The sequence below is a fragment of the Bombus vosnesenskii genome, unplaced genomic scaffold (genome assembly GCF_011952255.1).
Source record: "Bombus vosnesenskii isolate JDL3184/JDL3185 unplaced genomic scaffold, Bvos_JDL3184-5_v1.1 scf7180000016279, whole genome shotgun sequence".
Lineage (NCBI taxonomy): Eukaryota > Metazoa > Arthropoda > Insecta > Hymenoptera > Apidae > Bombus > Bombus vosnesenskii.
In genome coordinates, this window is record NW_022884348.1 from 1,317,843 (window position 1) to 1,340,755 (window position 22,913).

Genomic DNA, 22,913 nt, shown 5'->3' on the forward strand with positions numbered 1-22,913 from the left:
CAATTACTGGTACTATCGGCATAGCACGAACTGTTGTATCGATTTCTGAAAGCTGTTGAAATTGGAAGGTGAATCGAACTGAATGAAGCCACGATGAGGCATGATTAGCAGAATTCGTGCTATTCTCATCATGAAGGGTCGGCTTTAAATTGCGTTTCAACACTTAGCTGCTTATCGCGCTGCTGATACGGTATGGAACACCATGTTGTGGACATATCGAGTGGTTAATTTTCGGACTATTCACGAAACGGGTATGTTCATGGTTGATTTGTGTTTACTGTTTAAACGATGGGCGAGATACTTTGCCTGTATCTACGTCGCGTATTTCAACTTTTCACTTCTCGTTTAAATAGTTGAAAATAAAAATTCATTCGTTCAAAAATCCAATCACTTTGTGTATATTTTATAAACGATAATATACACATATATGTATCTTATTAATCATCGCATTTAAAACCAAAAAGGTTCTTCGATTTCCGTTTTGTTTATTCGTAAGAACGTAGATTTTGTTTTTCCTTGCGATATCGATACAATTTGTATGAACAATACCCGCGTTTCAATAAGAAGATACGTTTTTTACTTCGATCGGAGATCTTCGCTTTTGGTAATTCCCTTCTTTACCATTTCGGCTGATCGATTATTCAACGTAGAAAGAAAAGGAATTCCTTCGCGTCGAGAAATTGAGAAGCGTTGAGAAATTGAAAAGGTAACAATGAACCGAGGCTAAACGCAGGAGACGTTGTCACGCGTTGTCACGCGAAAATGTCTCGTCCTTTGTGGGCCTTTTTTCACCGGAGTAGTTTCGAACTTAAACGAGCCGCGGCTGACCTCACATCCGGTCCTCCCCGGGGCGTGAATAGAATCAAATGGAACAGGGGGCTTACTAAATGACAATGGTCAACTCGTACGCGCCGGTTCTTATTTCCGGTGCAACGTTGCGGACATTGTTCATCGCGTCGCGTCCGTGTCTCTCCTGCCTCTCTCGGCTTGGATCCAACGAACACCAGAAGCAGCAACCAGCGCCAGAGTATTGATATTTCCACCGACAAAAGGGGACAATGACGCGATGATTGCAGTTTCTTCCACGCTCGCGTTTTCCGCGTTCATTGTTTACATCGTGTTCGCTTTTTGCATGCCCATCTCGAGAAATACCTATGAGTAGGTTTTGCGAATGTGTTTATGCTCTCGCAAGAATTTAAACAGCAACGATATTCAGACTAAATAATATGTAAAAATATATAATTTACGTATATGGTAAATTCTGTAAGAATCGTTCTTGAGGGAGGGGATGTGTATAATTGCTAGGATATTTATGCAAATTCAGAGTTTTATCGATATGACCGCAACAATTTGTATCGTTTGTCGCGTCAATTAGCAGAATTAAAAATAACGCGACGAAAAATGGCAGATATAATACGTAAAATTTTACAAGAACATACACGAGGAAAAATGCGATATTCGATGATGGAATAATCTCAATTGGATTGAAATATCGGTTTTCAATTCTAATCGTTTTACGCTTGATTGGAATTATTCTTCGTACAATGATACAATACGAGATCTATGAAAAGTTATGGCTATAGGATGTAAGGAAATAATTATGAATATCTCTGATATTGGGTGTCTAGACGTTAACTGTTATATACTCCATTCAATTGCTTCAATTACGGATTAGTGCATCACTCTTCGTAAGTGGTATATTCAAGATTTTCCTGTACGACGTCTATTTCGTTTTTGTCAAATATATCCGTTTGGGAAACTATATAATGCGGTTCAATACCTTTCGGAAGCCACCAAAGTTTTAACAATTGTGGTCATAATTATAACCAGGACGTGTGAAAGTCTTAAATCTTTTATTCCTTTTCTTCCTTTTTTTTTTTTTTTTTTTTAACATGTTCAAGAATCCAAAAATAGCAGACTTCCATTTCATAGTAGAATTTCATTTCTTACAGTTACCGAATCCTCTTTGCCTAAAATTCGAGCACTTCCATCCCTTCCAACCTCAATCTCCAAAAATTCCCAAAATAATATTGCCGGAATCTAGCTCTCTTCTAGAAAAAAAATCGCTAATGTGTACGCATATGTAACTGTTCAACCAAATTCCCTCTATTACAGTTACCCAAACTACTCTTTCTACTACTTAAGCACTTCAATCCTTTTAAACCTTACAGAATTCTCGTTTTATCATCCCTGGTGCTTAATTTCTTCCAAAAACAGTGCTATGGGGAATTGTATCCCTATTCTCGAAGACCCTCCAACGTTTCCAGCGGTCTGTAATCGGAAAGCGATCGTGGAAGGTCACGTTATTCGGCCCTGCGAATCAACGACGTCATAATTCGCAGTGAGAGCAGATGCCAGGGGCCGGGCGAGCGTTATACGGTTAAGTCCGGAGTCCCGAGAAACACGATACCTAATCCCTCCTCGAAACGTATTAAGTGACTGCCTTCAGCTGGGACCAGCCAAGCTCCAGCATGGAAAACGAAACGATACATCGACCCATACCAGCCGCCCTTCAAAAAGAAACTGAGAGACGCACTTGTGACAGACGTCCGACTTCCTTCTTACAGGCCTCTTCCTTTTAAATCCAGTAAGATGCCGCTGTGTAAACCGAGCAACTCACGGTTAAACACGATGAGAAAAAAAGGGTCGAAAGATTAGAGTTGGTTTTTTGGGGCTGTTAATAAGCGACGAGTTGAAAAGTTAATAAGAATCATAGATTAGATCGAGTGTCGAATGTAGCTTAAGACTACGTCATTGTGTTTCGAGGACTACCAATAATTCTTAAGCGCTCTTTGGAATTACGACGTAAAAACAAACTGTTCCCGTTTAGTAGGTGGTCCAATACTTTTGTATAATACATACTAAAATACAGTCATTTTTATCTCACACAAATCGATGTATTAAGATACGATATAAAGAAATTTCGAATTTTATTTCATCAGAGCTTTAAACAGAATTGTTTCTACTGAACGAACTACTCAAACTAGAATATTACAAGTAAGAAGAACCTTTAAAAAAGTTAAAAGAACTAATTATTATTTAGGTAATCCTGCTTGAGCGTGTATCTGAGAATTCAACGAGATAAAATTAAGATCCTGTTAATTTAATTAGTATGGTAGAGATTCTAGCGTAGAATAGAAGGAAGTTCGATAAAACGTTTTTGCTATTCATGGAGCAAAAGTTTGCGAAAATATTCCACACGACACGCTTTTCTCGTTCAAAAGTTCTTTCCACCTCGAGTAATCCGTAATTATTCATTCATGAGCCTGAAAATCGGAGGTGGAATCGAGCTCTTACGTTGAATAACTGAAACAGATTAAGTTATTACGCGATTATGCGAATACCGCGGAAATGTTTGCGAAACGCCGCATCAGGGATCTCTGATAGACTTATTCGTATTATTCTCTTCTTCCCGCCTTTCATCGTGGTTGCGTAACTTTTTCATTCTTTCTTCGTCGAGTGTCTTAAAAAAAAAAAAAGATAATCCGTGAAATGCGAGGATTCGTATGTAAATGACAGTGCGCTGAGAAAAATCAGATTCGGGTTCCTTAAAGGAAAACCTCGTCGCGTTTCATCCAGTTACTAACCTTTATCTTAATGAAAACCTTTCTACGAGAGACAACCATGAAAAACAAATTATATCGCCATTGTACATCGCATCGTTTCTCAATTAACATTAACGCGAAATTGTCGCCAAAGACAAGGAGAATCCCGATGTGTTTCACGATAAAGCGATCCGCTTACACGGCATGTTACCAGACCGAACGTGTAGCCTTTTTCTTCGATCGTCATGAACCCGTGGAGCTCGTATTAAATCGTGACATAAGCCTATTAACAGCGAAGATTTATCCCCCAGCGTCGCTCGATGGGTTCGTGTGCGTGCCCACGCGATTTCACGGCGCTCGATCCGTATAATTTTCGAAATGTCGGAAGGCAAACGATCCCTTCTCATCTTCTCTACACGCATCGTGCATTCTTTACACAGAACACCGACGACTTCCGTTGAATTATCGGATTTTCGAAACTTTTTTCGCTTCTCTTTCCTTAGTATGCTATTATAGTAAAACCTTGATTATCGGAATTAAAAACGACACACACGCTGCTGGAATAATCGACTTTACTTTCGTATGAGAGAAGAAAATATATGCGAAACCGTTTTATGAATATCATTATTAAGCACAGACATTTTTTAATGGAAATGAAACATTTTTATTCAGATTCTGATCACCTTTCGCGTCTGCTTGCCGACAAGCGATCCACAAAATATTTGCCATATGACCCTTAACACGATTTACTGTTCGTTTAAATGCGCGAAGAAATTGTTGGATGCTCGCCGGCTATGCGTTGGCAGACATTATTCCTCGAAATTAATATAAAATAACATTAATCACAATGCTCAACAATTGTGCTTATACCTGTGATTATGCTAAATATTATTAATCTAAATTGCACGATCGTATTACATGCACGAAACAATAGCGAAATTAACATTGTTTATGTATATCGGGCGGAAATTTTAACTTCCGATTCAATTTTGGCTGAATCGTTTATTTAGATATTTTGCACGAAAATTATAATAAGATACGATACATTAATAAATCGTTTGTGCCAGATTTATTTTTACGCAGCTATAATGAAATTCGATCGTTAATTTTACAAAAAGAATTGTAAACGCGATTTCCAAAGAATGAACGACTTTTTCGATGAATAATGCGCAATTTATGTGTTCTTGTTATATGGTGGTTATGTTATATCTATGCTTATAGATTTATAGAAGATCTAAAGGTTCGAGAATGCCTGAAATATATATGATATGATATGTTTTTTTATTTTAATGGGTGAAACAACAAATCTCTAGTCATGATAGACTCTACTTCTTAGTCATGTACTGATAAAAATATAAATTTGCAGAAAAGGTCGCAGTATAGTGATAAAAGAGTTATAATAACATTTCAACATGTACTTACTCATTAAGCCGATATCAACTTTAATACCTTTGATACGATTATTCTTTTGATTTTATTTGATGATAAAACGATACACGAAATAGATGTATACACGTGTATGTCTGTACAAAGAGCTATTGAAAGGGCTTGACGATATATATCATTTTATGCATAATGAACGCGACAGAAACGAATCTGTTGAAACTGAACAAACTACAAATATTCAATTAACCGAATATATGGCTGGTCAAATAGAGCCACAACAACAAACAGTGAATAAAATACATTTTATGCTTCAATGATTAAAGCAAATCGTTGATAAGCCAATACACGTGTTTTAAACGAATGTAATTTCTGAAATGGGACAAGCTAACTTGTATTATAAACATGCCTATAATTTATACACGCGATTCGAAATAATTATGTACTTGTAAATTACTAAATATTGTAAATTATTAATTATATATATATAGTCTGATGGATTGCTTTACGATTGTTTTATGTACATTATGTATCAACATTACGTACATTATGTGTCAACAGTGATCTTTGTAACGAGGAAATGAAGGATTCTAAATCTCATCATTTACGATCTCAGCAATGAAACAAAAGGATCGAGATTTTCTGGCTTTCGTTAAAACCACAGGAGGCTTTTAGCCACACCAAAGAAATCCATGTATATCGCGGCCAGGCCACGAAACCTAGCAACCGAGTCTTTATGCATCTCGGAACTTTCATTACTGTTATGGTTTCCAGGCCGAAAGAATAAAGCACCGACAAACTCGAAATCGCTAACGCGATATCGCTGAAAGAGAGCACGCTGCTACGCGTTTCGACGTGAAACAATTGTTTTCAGCTCGCGTTGCTCGTGGATCTGCCATGGAAGCCTTTTCTTCAAACGACATTTGATTGTCTATTGAATGCACAATTCGCTGAAACCGTGTATCCTCCAAGAGAAACGAAAGTTAGTTGCTTTCTGCTTTGATTTGAAGAAAGAAGAAGAACCTATGAATGCGCAAGTTACAGTTGTTTCTGAAATAATTTTAATATATTGCGAAACGAAAACATCGATCGAAATATTTATATTAAAATAAATAAATAAAAGCTCGAGTAACATTATTTAATATACCAGCGGAAATTAAAACTTGTCACAGATTTAAAGGCCCGGCTGTCAGTTTGTGAGGTGTACTTTAATTACATTATAAAATGGAAAAGTTTCCTAGCCCGCGTAATTCTATTTTCAGCTACTGTGAAACTTTCTGAAAGTTCCGAACACTACGAATTACGCTACAAACCGTGTCTTTGTTATTTTAACCGTTCGTCCTGCGATTACGTTTTTTCAATTACACGAATCTATTTTAATATTTTACCGGGTCGAACTGACGTACACAAAAATCCATATATTTTATATCTTTTAAATTATTCAACAATTTGCTAGTTCTATTTTCCGGTTAGTATAGACCTTTTCGGTCTATATCAATATCTTTGTAATTTTTTTTCTTATATATAATTTTTTCTTCTTATCTATACACATAGAACATCCTGACGAAGTACAAACGGAAAAAGTTAATTTTACATTCTTCTATATCTTTATAATCTTGATTTCTTTCTGTACAACTCCCTTCTCCCTAACAACACAAAATTACACTAAAAAAAAAACTATCGCAATATTTTTAACCCATTATCAAAGTACTATGTCTATACTACAATATCATAGAAATATTTCTCACTAAACTTACTCGAAGAAAAACAATTCAAGCCTATTTATCTACATATCCAATCTCCTTTGACGATTCTACCGTCAACGAACAATTTAATCCCCACGAAAACTTCTCGAATTCCATATACCAAGATCGATCTTTTCGTTGCAAGCGATGCAGCATTAAATTAACGCGAGATCGACGTAACACCCGAAGGAATGCTTGTAACGATGCGACCATCGCCAATTAAATCGTCGAAAATCAACGACAACGATATCAAAAAAAAAAAAAAAAAAAAAAGATGATCAGCGAATCTGAGGAATACAGAGAATGAGCTATCGGCAAATTGTGGCGATAGTATAGGTGAGACGAGTGTGGAAACAGGGGTAGATAGGCGGCTGGTCATGCAGCAGGAATCGACAGGTCATTCGTTAGCGTCAGTATCAATTTTCGGATTAAACGGTAGTTATACATCGACGACCACGTTGCAAAAACTATTGCAACTGACGTACATCTACGCACGCACACACGATCACGGTACGTGTATTTAAACGCGTAGAAATTCACGAAACAGTCACGACGCAGCTGATTATTTCGTAATTAAACTTTTCATTATGAAATCCGAAATCTCGATGCAACGCCACGTTTCATCGACACATTTTCACATTTTGATCACTCGCGCACGGAGCATTGATCGTTAAATTCGATCAAGTTGTACCTTCGTTTCCTGTGCGCTCTATTTTTCCAGACTGTTCGTTACATTTTTTTTACGATATCTAATTATTGCAAAGTATTTATGATCATCGATAAATGGATTATAAGACAAGTTTGAAACTGTACAGAAACCGTAGAAAAAGAAAGAGTCATCTTATATACCCTGAATGAGTCAAATAATATTTATTTTTGTCTACACATACTTATCCGGTAAGATGTTAGCGAATGAAACAAAAATAGACTCCCGTTCTACTTTCCCGTCATCGTTCATTTATCAAAGAAAAAAAACATAATGGATTATTAATAGCACTAATGCTTTATACAATCCCTTCAATGTCGTTTTCTAACTTTCGTCGCTATCGATCTGTCCGTGTTACAGCATCAACGTAATTCGAATAAAAGATCAATAAATCAAAATCGAAATTTAATAATCGATACACTACGTGTTAATATATTACAAGTTATGATGCTAAGAATGTTCGATTGAAATTAATAAGAGGCACGGAAAATTACGTTACGCCAATACTAATTTGAAATACGAATCAATTAAATCGTGTTGATATATTTTACGGATAAACGATAATACCTGGTTTTTAAATGTTTTACAAAGCTACACCTTCCTTCATCGAAGATTAATAACTTATGTTGCTCGGTTTGCGGCTCGAGGAATTACAAGGGGCACATGCGGGAATAATTGAAGAGTACGGACAGAAACCAGTATGGATGGGTGAGTTTTTATTAAAAGGATCGTCGAAGCCCATTTATTGAAGATCATACGATATAAAACATTAAAAAGTTTTCGACCTACGAAGTGTGTGAGGCCGTGCCCGTATGATTTTTCTGGTGAATTAACGTGACGTTTCAATTTTATTTATTAGTCAAGCCACTTGGAAGAGAGATCTTTCAAGTTCTCGAGCAGCAGGAAAATGTTGGCATTTTATATGGGTATTTTTAAACGAGATACAACCCTCTACGTTATTTTGTTTATTGCATCGTCCGCGCGTGGTTCATTTAGCAGGAAACCTGAATGATGTAGGTAATTTGTGAAGCTATAAAACGATATGTTTACCAGAGGAGTTTCGTAATTGGCATATGTGTTTCGTATTGGCTTATTAAGTAACAGAGTCGTTGAATTTATTAAAACATCGCTGAAAATAATTTCCTAAGTAAAATATGGAACGCTTTCATAACATTTGCTTGACGTTATATTGTCCTCTTATAGAATACCCTTTGAATATGTTCGTTTAAAACGTGAAAGCAACTCACTCAAATATTAAGTCACGTTAAATTAGAAATTTATCGATACTTATAAATTTATAGGATATTTATACAATTTAAAAATATATTTGTATTCTTAGATCTATTTATTACGAAGCAAATGTACAATTACTGATGCGTTATTTAATGCACGATGATTCCCAATTTCTCTTTCCAGATTCCATCAATTTTCTATTTTATTCTCCGAAAAACGTTTCTCACAAAATTCTTCGTGAAAATTCTTCTAAACTCGTTGACGAAAAACTTCTTCTTTGACGCTCGACGTGGTACGAGTACCTCGGGAACCATGCACGAATTCTAGGGACCGTAAGAGCGGTATCGCGTCGGTGATTAGCAATGAACGTGAAGAGTTCAATTAAGCCAATTATGAGGAGTAAGTACCGCATGCTAACGAGCCGCGCAATGTTTTCTAAGAAAGTGACGTGGCCGTCTGGGATGGCGCGCGTTTAACGGACAAAACTGAGGGAGGCCAAAAAACCGGTAATAACGGGGGTTATTATCGCGAGCACTCGAATCATTGAAAGGGGTTAATGAGGGGTTACGGGCGGCGCAAGTCGCAACGTTCGCTCCAACGAGGGGGACAGCGATCATCGAGAAGGCACGCGCGATCGATTTCTTTCTCCTGAAATAACAACCGACCACCCTATAAGTATGCTGCAATATTGACGTTTCGAGTTCGTTGGCCTGACAAATAATATTGTATAGCTACGTTCGCTGTTGTCGCAGGTTATTAGTCAAAGTTTGCAACGCCACGGCCACGTCCATGCAATGCAAATTTCATTGGCAAACGTGTGTAATTGTACCGTACGACCGTTTCATCAAGAGCCATGTGTGTTTGCGTACGATGTAAAACGGCCGGTCCTTTTAAACCGAGAATCGTATATTGGTAAGTCTCGTGGCGGTGTAATGCAATCACAAGCACGTCGATAATGCGACATTTGAACAGGAGATAATTGAACGTCGCATTTGATCGATGAATTTTTCGCGTCCTCGATTTTCATTCTTATCAATTTCAACGATTATTCCAAACAAAAAGAACTATTTCTTTCTCCAAGAATTGGCGCCTACTTTCACGCTTGAATATCAGTAATTCCATGTCACTTAAACGTTATTTCCCGTAAAAGAAAAAATTCCTTGGCATCTATTCGATCTAGCGAGATAGCAGCAGCTTTCAGGTAGATAATAACGGAGAGATAGGGGAGAACTAGCTCGAGGAAACTAGAAACGAGAACTCCGATGACAGGAGCAACTGAAACATCGTAACTATAGTAGATGTTCCATAGATGTCAAACCCCATGACGGCAGGAGAATTCTGATACGACACGTTCAAAGAACACTTTAGAGTTCGCCAGTATCCCTAATGAACTTCGAGGGTGGAAGTCTCCATGACGACCTAGGACAACGGCCATAAAGAATGTAATGACGATGCACCAGCGTCGCCCCTTCGATATAACCTATCTATCGAGTATCGATATCTACCTGTCGAGTGTACTCGAGAAAACTCCTGTCGTAAGTACCTGTCGCACTCGGTAGTACGCATGCACTCGATCCGTGACGTAAACCGATTGTAGGTCATTGTACCCTTTCACGAGGCCCGATTCTTCGAATCTGTCGTTACACGGAATTCGATGCGCGACTACTATTTTCAAGAATCCTCGATAACGAGCCTCGAACGCTTTATAAAGATTTAGTTTTTAAATAGCACCGATTGCTCGTTTAAAAGTGCTTGAGAATTTTATAGGTTAAATATTATTATCGATTCTAAAAAGGGAAATGAATTATTTCATGGAGCTTGCTATACATCTCATTGGGATTAGTAATTAACGAGTTATCGGACGGATTGTATTTTTACAGTTAAAATAATAGTATTTTCATGCGTATTCTTTTATAGAACGATGAATTTTTCTACCGGATTATGAGATAACGATTTTTGTCCCAGATTTAATTTTTGGATATAAATAGTAAGCTTCTGGATAACAGATAGAAGGCTATTTTGTTATCTTTTGTTGTTTTCGAAACGTCAGTTTTCTGTTTCAAATCTATCGCGTAAAAATGTTGAACACAACGTAAACGCGAATATTTCCAGTACGAAATTGTCAAATCTTTGTTGCTTTCCAATTATTCGAATACGAAGTTCGAAGCACGAAGGCAAACGTAAGAATGCTTTCGAATAAAAATGTAGCTAAAATCCTTGTGAATCCCAACCTTTTCTAGCCCGTTACGCGTATTTGCTGCGAAACAGAGACAAAAGAGAGAAGCAAAAAGAGATATCTGGCAACGAGGAAGGCTACGTGCCTTCCAGACACCCTCCTTTGCTACCATATATCTTTAGTTGGAGCTATTCGCTCTATTTTAGACGCGTAACACATCCCTCCGTCCGCGTTTCAGACTTTACTTTGATTTACGAAACCCATGCAGACGATAGTCACCGTCATGGGAATTGTAAATATTTTGCTACTATGTATTCGCAGAAAACACGACTGTTAGATATTCACGTAATATTCGCGTAATAATCTTACGTGTCTAAAATTTAATGCCAACGATTTTTATTCGCTTTTAGACACTCGTTATACAAAATTACACTACTTATTGCAAAACAAGTAATAAGTTGTATTTAATATTGTTCAGAGCGTAGAATCAAGTACTCTCCGACCAAGTGTTACTTCATAGGAAACTCGTTGCTTAATTTTGTCACATAAGTTTTTATTAAAAAGGCCCACCTATAAGAACAAACGTCGGACGCTTAACTAATCTAAACTTTCACATACAGTAAATATTGATATGAATTCCCATAAAAACTTGGAACGTATAATTCCCGAGCTACAGTTGCTGTTTTTGTTTCGCTTAGGTCGGTAAAGAAATGAAAGAGTTGCAAACTTTTCGCCGACATCCAAGAAAGTTTATCGATGGTGTACCATAACAGTAACTTATAAGAATGTTTGATGTGGAAATACCGTTCCAATATAAATATCATTTTTTCTATCTTTCTTTCCAATACCAAGATACGTTTCGTATACTTGTCGTTTCATACAAGTTATGTCGTTATATTTTATAAAGGACATAAAGGATATTTACTTATTTTATTAGATCCTGAAAAACGTATATTTTAAGATTTCTTTTCGAGTAGTATCTCACGAATCGATATCAATGGAATTGGATACTCGATATTAAATTCAAAATATATCAGCTTTCATAATGTTCACGATATTCTTGACTCATCAGCACTTACATCCGCGTCGTTACGTTTTATGACAACTTTATTTCCAGTCGTTCTTGACTATGCGAAAGACAGTTTTAAACTTTGGAACATGCAAAGCGCTGTCATAAAAAAAAATCTAGCAGAAGCTTCGACTGTAACTGGGAAAAGTAAGACTGCTGTATGCAAATTGATAATATCTGGGTACAATGAACCTACGGAAAAAATGTTTTCGTCTCAAATCTACAAACGTGATTTTCTTTTATAGAAGATATAATTGTATATGATATTTTTTTTTTTACAAACAAAGTCGAAAAGTAATTTCTTAATTTCGTTAACGAAGACCAAACATCTGAACGAACTAAACACTTGTTAAAATATATTATTTATCGTTGTTTCAGCTACATTTCAAAAAATATTGCTCGAAGTGCAAGGAAATTACACGGAAAGTGATTTCCTAACTTAATTGAAGTCGTTGCAAATACTTCCAACCACACGTTCAAATAGGGTCCACACGAAAGTGCAACACACTAACTTTTTCATTCTAAGTTAAAGTTACGGAGATTGAACGTCGTTATCGATTTGTCCGTTTAAATTGAGCGAAATACTTTGAAACAGCACTAGAAGACTACAGTCCATTACATTACGGAGCTAAAGAGAAACTTATAAAAAATTATGTAGCGAGTTTAATAAAAACGGTACTCCCGAATTTATATTTTTCACCAGTTATAGCGTATTTTCATCCGTATACGACGGTTTACTTCGAAATAATCAAGCCTCCAGAGGTTAAAAACTGAAAATTTCATATTTCATATGCAAAACGTTTTTTCTTTTTTTTTAGAAAAAAAATGTATATTCGTTCATGAAAAATATTTAGATAAATCAGAGAACCCCAGGAGATATAACTGCGGTGCAGTGCCGTGTTTTGTCTACCAAGGGACCACATCCGTATGTGTTATATTTATCAAAGTTTAGTTTTTTTCCTGCACAATGATATATTCGTAGAGTTCGTAGAGTGTATACTCTCAAGCTTACATTTCGTGTACACATGTTACGGTGTCAATGGTACAGTTTTTGTTCCGAGATATACCCCTGGGGTGTAGGAGTATTTAGGTGTACGATACATCGCTATAAATTTTACGTATCTTTCTTCGAGCACATTCCTCAAGTTCTTTACTTACCTACCTTTCTTCGTTTAATAGCCGCAACGATACCAATGTATAAAAATAACAAAATATTATAATTATCTAACCATCCAAGGAAAAGGGTAAAAACAAAAAGGAATTAATTGCTAAATTATTCCAAGATTACTAAAAACACAAGAAACATTAAGAAGCTTATCGACAGAATGCTAGCAGTAATAATAATTATATAGATACCGTATCAGTAATAATAATTAATTACTGTGAATAACATCATTATATTGGCATGTACTTCGAAAATTTCAAACAGCATTAATGTTTTTCAACGTAACGTCCAACATATTTATTTAATAACTAATTATTATATCTCTCTCCCCCTCTCTCTCTCTCTCTCTCTTTTACATAATAATTATTCCATTTTCTGCCCAGAAAAACAATTTTTACGTCATTATATCTAAACGATACAACTTTCAAAGAAATAATACCTTAAGCGCGAGATAATATTTCGCATAAGAAGCACCACCTAAACCGATACTTTATCAACTTCCTATAAAAGATAGCCAAGTATACGCTTGGGAAGGTTAATTCGATAATCATGCCGCCTGTTGGCCGTGCATACTAGAAGAGGCAGAAATGTATTAGGAGAGAAAGCAGAGTGAAGAACGGAATTACGTTTTTTCAGCGTTGGCAATACCTTTTCGACGAGCCTCGAAGTAGGATATTTCTGCGGGAAAATTGTCGAAAATTACACTTTTCCGCCTCCGCCTCGTTTTCTCGCTACTTAACCCAGTTTCCCGTGGAGAGACACGCCTCGTTAGACGACCTGTTCCACGATCGGTAGCGGTTCCGGCCGCCAGCCGTCGGAAGGTGTAAACGGGGTCGACGGAACGACACGATAACGCGGTCCCACGAGCTTGCGCTTTTCAGATAATCGGAAATCGAAAACTACCTTTTTCTAGCCTACGGTCAAGGGACCGCACTTTCTCCTTTAATCGGCCATCGAACGACAGCCATCGTCCACCGTTCCGATATCGGGATAGACGATACAACAGCTGAACTCTGTTATATCATCGGACTTAGGTTACTGTAAATTCTTCTAGCAATAAGTATGAAGTACTCGGTAGAAAAACAGACCGACAAGATGCTGCAGAAAAGCGGAGAGGACAAGTTGAAATTTTGAAACGACGTAGTTACGGGTCAAGTTTTACGAGTGTCTTTTTGGAACGTTGACGTTGATGTCCATGCTGCATAAATAAAAAGTTTCTTCGCAATAAGAGAAGAACGAGGATTTTTCGTTATTTCTCGACGCTATTCGATTAAGTTAGAAACAGAGACGGGTTAGATAGATGGCTTCCTTTGGGGCTTGTTTTATAAGAAACAAGTAATTTATACGTTTTCGTTAAACGATTGTTAAAATACGAACGTTTATCTCGGATAATTGTGTTGATATACAAAAATATTATTAAAAATAGAATTCTTTAATTCGATGGAATAAACGCGTCGATAAGGAAAATATCATCTCTAGTCGCGTATTTCCGAAACTACTCGGTTTATTATTTCAATTATTTATTATTTATTCTCTATTATCTCTTTATTTTTCTCTCATTATTTTCTCTCTATTATTTATTATCTTATTCTCTATTATCGTCGATAGGTACTCATCTCTATCCTGATAAGGAATTTTCAGAATATTATACATCTAAAGATGAACGTATCCTCTAAAATTATGCAACAGATAGTAAAAAAAAATTGCAGAATTTTTCGTACGTATTACAAAACTGGGGCACTCAGACCCGATAAATTCTTTATTCGCATGGATAGGCGTAGAGAAAGTGGTACTTGTACGTAAGAAAAGATAAAAGTGCTATTCATAAATACAAGATGAGATGAAGACACAGAAGGAGATGAAAATAGTAGACTGCTTACATACTGTTATTTATTAAAAATATTTCAAGTCTTTCTTCTTTCTCCATAATATTTCATTTCAATAGTAAACTTGTAAAAGTCACATGGATATTTCGCATTTTGGATGTTATATCGTGTTATAAGAATAAACACTTTCAGAGAGCATCGCGTAATGAGATTACACAAGAATGTATGGAAATTTTTAAACCTATTATACAAGCCCAATTCTTTGAGCAAATTGCGGAAGCGAGAAAAAGAATTTTTCACGTAGTTCGGGGTATTTCATCCATGTTCAGCTTGCACTTCGACAAGTTTTATATGAATATATGTATGCAACAGTGTACATTTATCAAATAACCGAGTATGAATTCGAAAAAGTAGGAAACGAACGCGTTACTTTTTATTACGAGTTCGATATCAGACCGTGGATTATGTGCTGACTTATGCGCTGACCTAAACCGGTCGAGTCCCTGCTGCAGGTGAAATATCGAAGGTTATTTTTAGTAACTTCTGCTGTTACTTGAATAACCAAATAGACAGAAGCTAAATTTGCCTAAGCAGGTCGCTTATGAAATAAATTCCACGCCCGATATTTTATAAGTTTCCAAAGATCTCTTCGTCGAAGCTTCGTCAAAATCAAAACGTGCGAAAGTCTCTCGTTCTCGTTAGCAGAAATTTGACAGGTGTAGTCAACGATACATAGTTAAACCGCTTAACAGGAAAAGCCAGAGAGATTCACGCGTCCGTCACACTAGCCTTCGGCGCCTGATCTTCGAACATCGATTCCTGCAGGCAGTGTAAAGGCCGCCGGCGCAGTTTAGCTGGTAAAATATTTCGGAAGCTTCCGATTGGAGGACGCTCCCTTTGTGTGCCTCCCTTTTCCTCCGCCGTTTTCCTCCTTTCTGCTGCTGTGTCTCCTGTACAACGCGCTCGATCGTCTCCACGCCGTCTTTCCTCACCCCACCATGTGCTAGGTTCTCTGCGTCGTCTGTGTCGCGTAAGGGGGACCCTCGTACATACAGGGGTTCACGGAAGAAATCTAACGGCGAGACAGCCACGCCGAGGACGACAAACTCTCGACCGAGTGGGGTGTGAAAGCGAGAGAGGGCCGGAGGAACGAAGAGGAACCAGTAACACAGCCGACCCAGGAGGAAAGGGGCGAAGCAGTTGCAGTTGCAAGAGAAAGAGAGAAGCTATACTTCGGAGAAAGGCGGCTCTGGAAGGAGGGTCGAAATGAAGAGAGGCTCTCTCGTGGCTCTAGGAAAACGTTGAGAGGGTGGTGAAGAGGGAGTAAGAACGGTGAGCCAGAGGGAAAAGAGAGAGACGGTTTTGAGGAGCGCGAGTACGACGTTCAGCGACGAAATCAGAAAGAGACGGTGGGAGGGTGGTAAATGGAAGAGCCAACGAGTGAAAGGGACGAAGAAACTCGGAGGGCGATGGAAAATGTTCGCAAAATTTCACTATGGAACGAAGGACGGCATTAGGAGAATCAAAGAGAAAGGACAGGTCTCAGACAGAGGATATAACCACGCGAGAGAAGAAGAAAGGTAGATGGATGGCGAGAAACGATGAAGATAGGATGTTGAACGAAGAGAGAGGAAGCTACTCGAATTGATTGAGAGAAAAGGAAAGAGGGTTCTGGCGCGGCAGTGGCGGCAGTGTCTACTATGGCGGTGTCGGTGGCGAGGACGAAGCGGGGATGTCAATCGATAGCGGTTGCATGCGTCTAAAGCAACCCTCGTCGCTATTCCTCTGCTACTACGGTTACTACTGTCGCCCGTTATTGTTAGAAGCAGTTAATCTGCAAAGTTGCTAGATGTTGTTGCTCCGGCTGGGCTTTCTGCACTGTCGCGCAGTTTAAAACTTTCTGAATTTAGATCGTGCTCGCGCCGCGCCATGGACAGGGTCAACCCAACGCGATGGTTTCGGGACAAACGACTGAAACGTGATTGCACTGGCTATAATTAGACGTAAAACGAACTTGTCCGTGGAAGAGAGAAAAAAAAAATAACGTTGAGAACTTCCTTTTGATAGTCTCCCTCGTTCCAGCGAGAACGAAACCAGCGAGCTCGGTGAGAACGGAAGCTATTGAATTCTCTGCGACGCGCGACGATTATTTTTATCGTTAGCTAGAACGATTCCGCTAGTCAGATGGCAAGAGGGAAGTTCGTGAGTTTTCGTATGAAATATTTTGTTACGACGTTCTTGTATACAAACGAAAAGTCTTTAAACTCTCTTCTGAAGGACTGTAACGACGTTCTTTGTTTCAAAGAACGAATTACTTTGTGCTTGGTGACTTTAATTTAAGTCTCGCTCTCTTTGTAACTCTGTAAGCTTTGTCTTTTTCTTAATAAGGTATGAACAGGTCACGAGGATTGCCGAGAGACTCGCTTTTTCAGGAAAACCTAAACTTCACGTAGAAGGATATTCTTTGTGGTGTATACTTCTATCGGCTCTTTCGATCTAAACTTATGATTAAAAACTTTCACAAAAGATTAATAACTTTGACAAATTCTTTAGGTTAATCGTGGATGACCTATCTTTTAACTGTGCCATTGATTTTAGTTGTAAATCGAAGATGATTAAGACGAGAAAGCTCAGTTTGGAATTATTATTTAAAAGGCGTCTGACAATTGAGTAAATAATTTACGTATCTACCGATTACAGCAAGCAATAATAGATTAATAATAGATTTTTACTAATTTCACACACGATTCTCATCCTGTGTATACTATCGTGAAATAGCAACGTCTTCTCTACGGTCGCAAATTAAAAATAGTACTGCAGCATCTGTCGTATTCTTAGATAACTGTTCACGTTAGAAATTGAAAGAATGTTTCGTAGGAGTTCGGAATTCCAACGTTTTCAAAGGCGCAAGGAACGTAGCTAACCTGTTTCTACAGGGCAACGAAACAATTATCGATCCTAGTTCGCTACTATACGTAGAAGAGTCTACCACAGCCAGACGACTGTAGGAAGATTTCTTCGAGCAGTAGAAACACGGCGCACGATTTCGATTCTCCTTAAACGACTAACAGAAACGAGAAATAAATCATTCCTTGCTGATAGCAATAGTACAACAAATCTCTGTTTATGTTTCACTTTCTTCAATTACGTTCACGAATACGCGAATTTGCATAAAAATCTGCAGTTCACTGATAAAACTAAATATCTTCCTTCTAAGTGATTTTACTTCTAAGGTTTCGATTTATGAAACGACCCGTGTACTCCAATTTCGTACGGTATCCAATTAAGTAGCAATTTAAACGAATCACAGACTCGGATCGCCCTAATAATTTCGATCCAATAGTTTCACGCACACCTTGTTATTGACACCGTTTATTTTTCCAGTCGATCCACCGAAGACCCGAATCAAATTCACAGACTCTTAATGGCCCTCGACCTCGGTTTTCGAAGCACATAAGAATACCACTTATTGCCAGGAACAAAAAAGGAAAGCGGCAGAGAAAACACAAGAGTAGTTGTACGTATATACGAGGTCTCCCTTCTCTCTAATCGCTAAACTAGCACTTGTAGAAAATTTCCTTCTAACGAGCATAGTGGTCCCTCTATAACGAAGACGAACATCCAACATCGGATTCGTCTCGGCGGTGGCTGCTGCACCAGGATTCTTGTAATAAAATAAATGGAACTTCCGTCGAGCACGCTGCAACGTCGAGAAATGAAATGTGACCCTCCATGGAACGCAATAGGGATCAGTGTTTCTTTGTGTCGAGCGGAGCCGCGAAAAAGCATGACCTTTTATAGCGTGGCATGAGAGAGAATGGTCGAGTTTTATTATTTTCACTGTCGACATTCGAATAACTATCAGCAATTAACGTGCGCCAATTTTTATCTCAACATATCTGACTTCAAGCACCAATGTATTTTAGGAAATGTATTCCGTTTCTAGAATGTACGCTTATGAGGATATATCAGATTGTATAAAAATACTTTGCTACGTTCCCGATTTCACGAATAAGTTTAGAATCCGAATAATTTTTCGACACAGTTATTACAAATACAGGTATCCTCCGTATAACACGGTAATTAACTTGGAAAAAGTACGAAACTATATTATACGAAACAAGAAATTAGTACAAAAAATAAAAGGACGACGTTCCTACTCGTGATATTTGTCTCCTGTGCTTTTCGCGAATCGTAAAATATGCGATTTTCGAGCCGTATAACGCAACAGAGAATTAAATAAATTTCCAAGGGGAACGATACCGTACCATAAAATACTGTCGACGCGCATTGCAAAAGCGGACTGCCAAGATATACTGTATCGTTTAAACTAATCCTCGTGCAGGCAGGGCGTCTCGATCCCTTTCGTTTGGTATTTCGTCATAGCGTGGTAATTGATAGGAAGATCCTGTCCCCCTTCCTATCTGGCTGAAACGTAAAACGCAAAAAAGATCACTGGGCGTAACGCGACGGGGTAACGCTGAGTCACGAGTCGAAGATTTATGGGATTTTACACGCTTCTCAGGAAAACGATTTCCACGTGAACCGTTTCATTGACTCCTTTGCCGGTATCACTCGACGAGATTCGCGAGTTCAGCTGCAGCACCGGCACTTTTGATTTAAATTGATTGTCCGACGAGCGCACCATTAATTATTAAACTAATCGGTAATTAATCAAAGACTTCGTTGAACTCCCGTCGGTTTTTGAAATACGATAGCTCCGGGTCTTTTACGTTCTTTTTATTTAACGTTCCTACGGAATCGGTGTCATTCGAACGACCCTTACATCTTAGATCTTCATTTTTCAAGCGTGGAACACTGAACTATAATAACGAAGGATTGCCGTGACAGAGTAATTTTTAAAGTCTTCCAGCTACATAACAATAAAATACTGAGAAAAGGAAAACCATCGACGTAATACAAGTATCGACAGTAAAAACGAAGCAAGCACAAGAGTACGTCGATAGTAATATAGGGTTTCTATTATCGAGGTCTTTCGTAAAGAGTCGGCTAAAAACGTCACGAAAAGAGTTCAAAGCACATATCCTGTATCACAAAGCCAACGAATCGTGTCGACCAATAAATTTCGTTTGCTGCTACGTGTCCAAAATTGAATTACCTTTGGAGAAATTATTAAACCTTCGGCAAAGTAAATTCTCCGCGGCTCTGATTCCATGTACGCAATCGCAAACCACAAGGAAATAACTCGAAGTAATGTCAGACATTACGGACGTTCCAATACTGTCTTAATTCCAACGATGTACCGATGGAACTCCCGCCAGCCAAGTCTTATCGAAACCACGATGACCATCGAGGGCTAATCGATTAATTACCGTTCATAATTGACCCAAATCTAGCTAGCATTGTATCGCTGTACGTATAAGCTAACTGGTCGTTTGTTTAGAACGCAACTGGAATATATAGCAAGTGGACCTAAATTTTATTCCATCCCTTCCACTTCTTTTCGTATGTACAGTAGCCTGTTGTCTTTATTATTTGCCTTTGTCCGATCGAGCATTAGTGAAAATGTAGGTACAGATGTTTGACAAATTTTGAAACTCGATTTTCTAAAAAATGGAATTTTCAACGCCATTTTATTATCTGTAGTTTTCGTCTTATTACGAGTTTAAGCCATAGAATTTCCTTGACATTCGCTTGTATTACGAATTTAGATCCACGGTGTATGTTCACTAGAGATTTGCGAAAGCGAGGAAAGGGAATACAGCAGTCCCACCAAAGTTCCTCGAATATCGTTGCACTGTAAAATTCCACTGATCCACTTAACCTCGTATCCGCCGCGATATCGCCACCAGAAATAAGTATCTTAAGCCTAAGTGGATCGAGCGAATTCCGCGGTAACGCGCTTACGCGACATATTCCTGTGAAATTTGTGCCTGAACTGGTTACGCCATAAATTAAATTCTGTATCAGCCGCAGGATAATCGAAGGCTGCGTGCAAGCTCGTCTTTCATTAATAAAACAACTACACCCAGTGATCTAGGGTCAAGGCCTAACAGAGGAAGGACGTAAACTAACTGCCCTCGTACACTTTCGCTTATTGGAATAAGAACCAAGATTAATCCTTGTTAAAGCATAAAATTTACCAATCTAAATTGATCGCATCGTTGATCATTCGCAGGTTAAATACGACGCCAAAATGCTAAATTCTCATAAATTATAAATTATAAAGAATAAAAATAAAAACATATCGAGCAATAATTATTCGCACAATTTTCATTAAATATGCTGGACGTCTCTTAGGTATGCTAATGTCTGTTTTTCAAAAAATACAATTTCCAGTAAAGAAAAATTCCTCCGCCGAATCAAAGATCGTAATAATCTATGTATGTCAACGAGATAGTCTCAGTTTTTGTGATATAAAGGAAATTAGTTATTTTAATAATTAACCTTCCTAGGTAGGGATCAAAGGAAAACAATATCGAAGCTCGGCTGTGTCCACGGCTTCATTGTGTTCGACGCCTTTTACGCCGCGTATTCGTCGTTGATTGCGTTCACATCCTGTTATTCTCCCGTCCAACCCTTTGAAGGGTCAGCTTTGAGACCGAGCCGGACCGTCACAGTGAATATTTTGCATGCTAGATAGAGTTTTGCATTTATCGACGCGGTCGATTAAGAAGAGAAACAACGAGGAGTTCAACACGACTGCTCGTTTTTTTCCTTCCGAGCCCTGCAAATAGGGAGAAAAAAGGTTAACGCACAGACGCGTCATCGTATTATTAGTTAAGCTCGAGCGTATTTAACGATGCGCGAGCTGCTCTCCATATATCGCGTTCAAAATGCAAATTAACGTTGAAACTGAGTTTCCAGCGCAAAAAACTCTGATTATTGAGTTAATTAAACGCTCTATTACGCCGGTCAGTGGCTCGCTGTTTAGCGTGCTAATGAATTAAATGATCGAGCACTTGCGTGATAAATTACGAGGAATTTATTTTTAACTATCCCCCGACGAAGTTCGAGTTTTAAGTATTCCACTCAATTCGATACTACCCCGTAATAAATTTCTATTATTCTTTATAATAAATTTATTACACAGAGCAATTTTAGTTACGAATCCAATAAAATGCCCGCTACTACTTTCGCGTATAACAACGTAATTCGTTTTAATACGAGTGACAAAACAGTATTTCTAAAATATCTCACTTGCACGTTATAATACATTACACCGATAATTACGTTAACAAGCTCGAAATTATTGTCACTGTGTATCCTGACTGAATGAATCAATGCATTTAACAAAGCATCGAATAGTTTCCATGAAATACTACTTCCCCCATTTAATGCCATATCACACACATCCGTATCGCTCCCCTTGGTCAAAATATCCTATTCGGCACTTTTTCATTTTTCAAAATATGTGTGTTGAAGCATCGCTTTCTTTTGTTAAAACTGAAAAGTGATATTAAGATCGGAAAATTGCTAGCAATACGCGTATTATGGTTCATCGGTTGTTATCTTTACGTAAAATATCCTACAACGAGCCAATTAGCTTAACGGTATAGGATTTCAGTCGCCGACGAAAAAAAAATTTCGATCACGTATAACGAATCGATCAGCGTTGCGAGTCTTACCCGGGGGATATCACGAAGCGTCAGAAACGTCATTTTATCTTGGAGAAAGGACGGAAGTACGACGGTGCGCAGTCGATACTCGTTCTCTCCCTGTGGGCCGTCGTTTATAGTTCATTTCCACGAACCCTTTGCGAAAGGGTTAAAAAAAGAAAAAAAAGAGAGAAAGCGTTAATTGCCCCAGGGACGAGACGACGATCTTTCGACGCGTCGCGAGAGCACGTACGCGCAAAATGAGAACGCGCGCGCGAACGATGGGCCAAACAAAAGGGCGGGATCTCCTTGTAATGGCGAGCTCTCTTCACCCAAGGTGAAGGACTGGTAAGCGAGGCGGCTTTCAGGAACTCGAGGACCGGCGACCCTTTACGCTCCATCGACGCCATATGGCGTAACCAACTTTATAATGCTCGCACGACACGGACATAACTGGTCGCAGCGTGAAATCCGCTGGTGTACGTGAATACATATTGGGACCAATC

General features: G+C 38.3%; 1 protein-coding gene across 2 annotated transcripts in view; it reads right to left on the minus strand.

The window, feature by feature from the left end:
• The window catches only part of LOC117242895 (neural-cadherin-like), a 60,776-nt gene that overhangs the window by 25,148 nt on the left and 12,715 nt on the right, over window positions 1-22,913 (minus strand). The gene's annotated exons all lie outside the window — the stretch shown is intronic.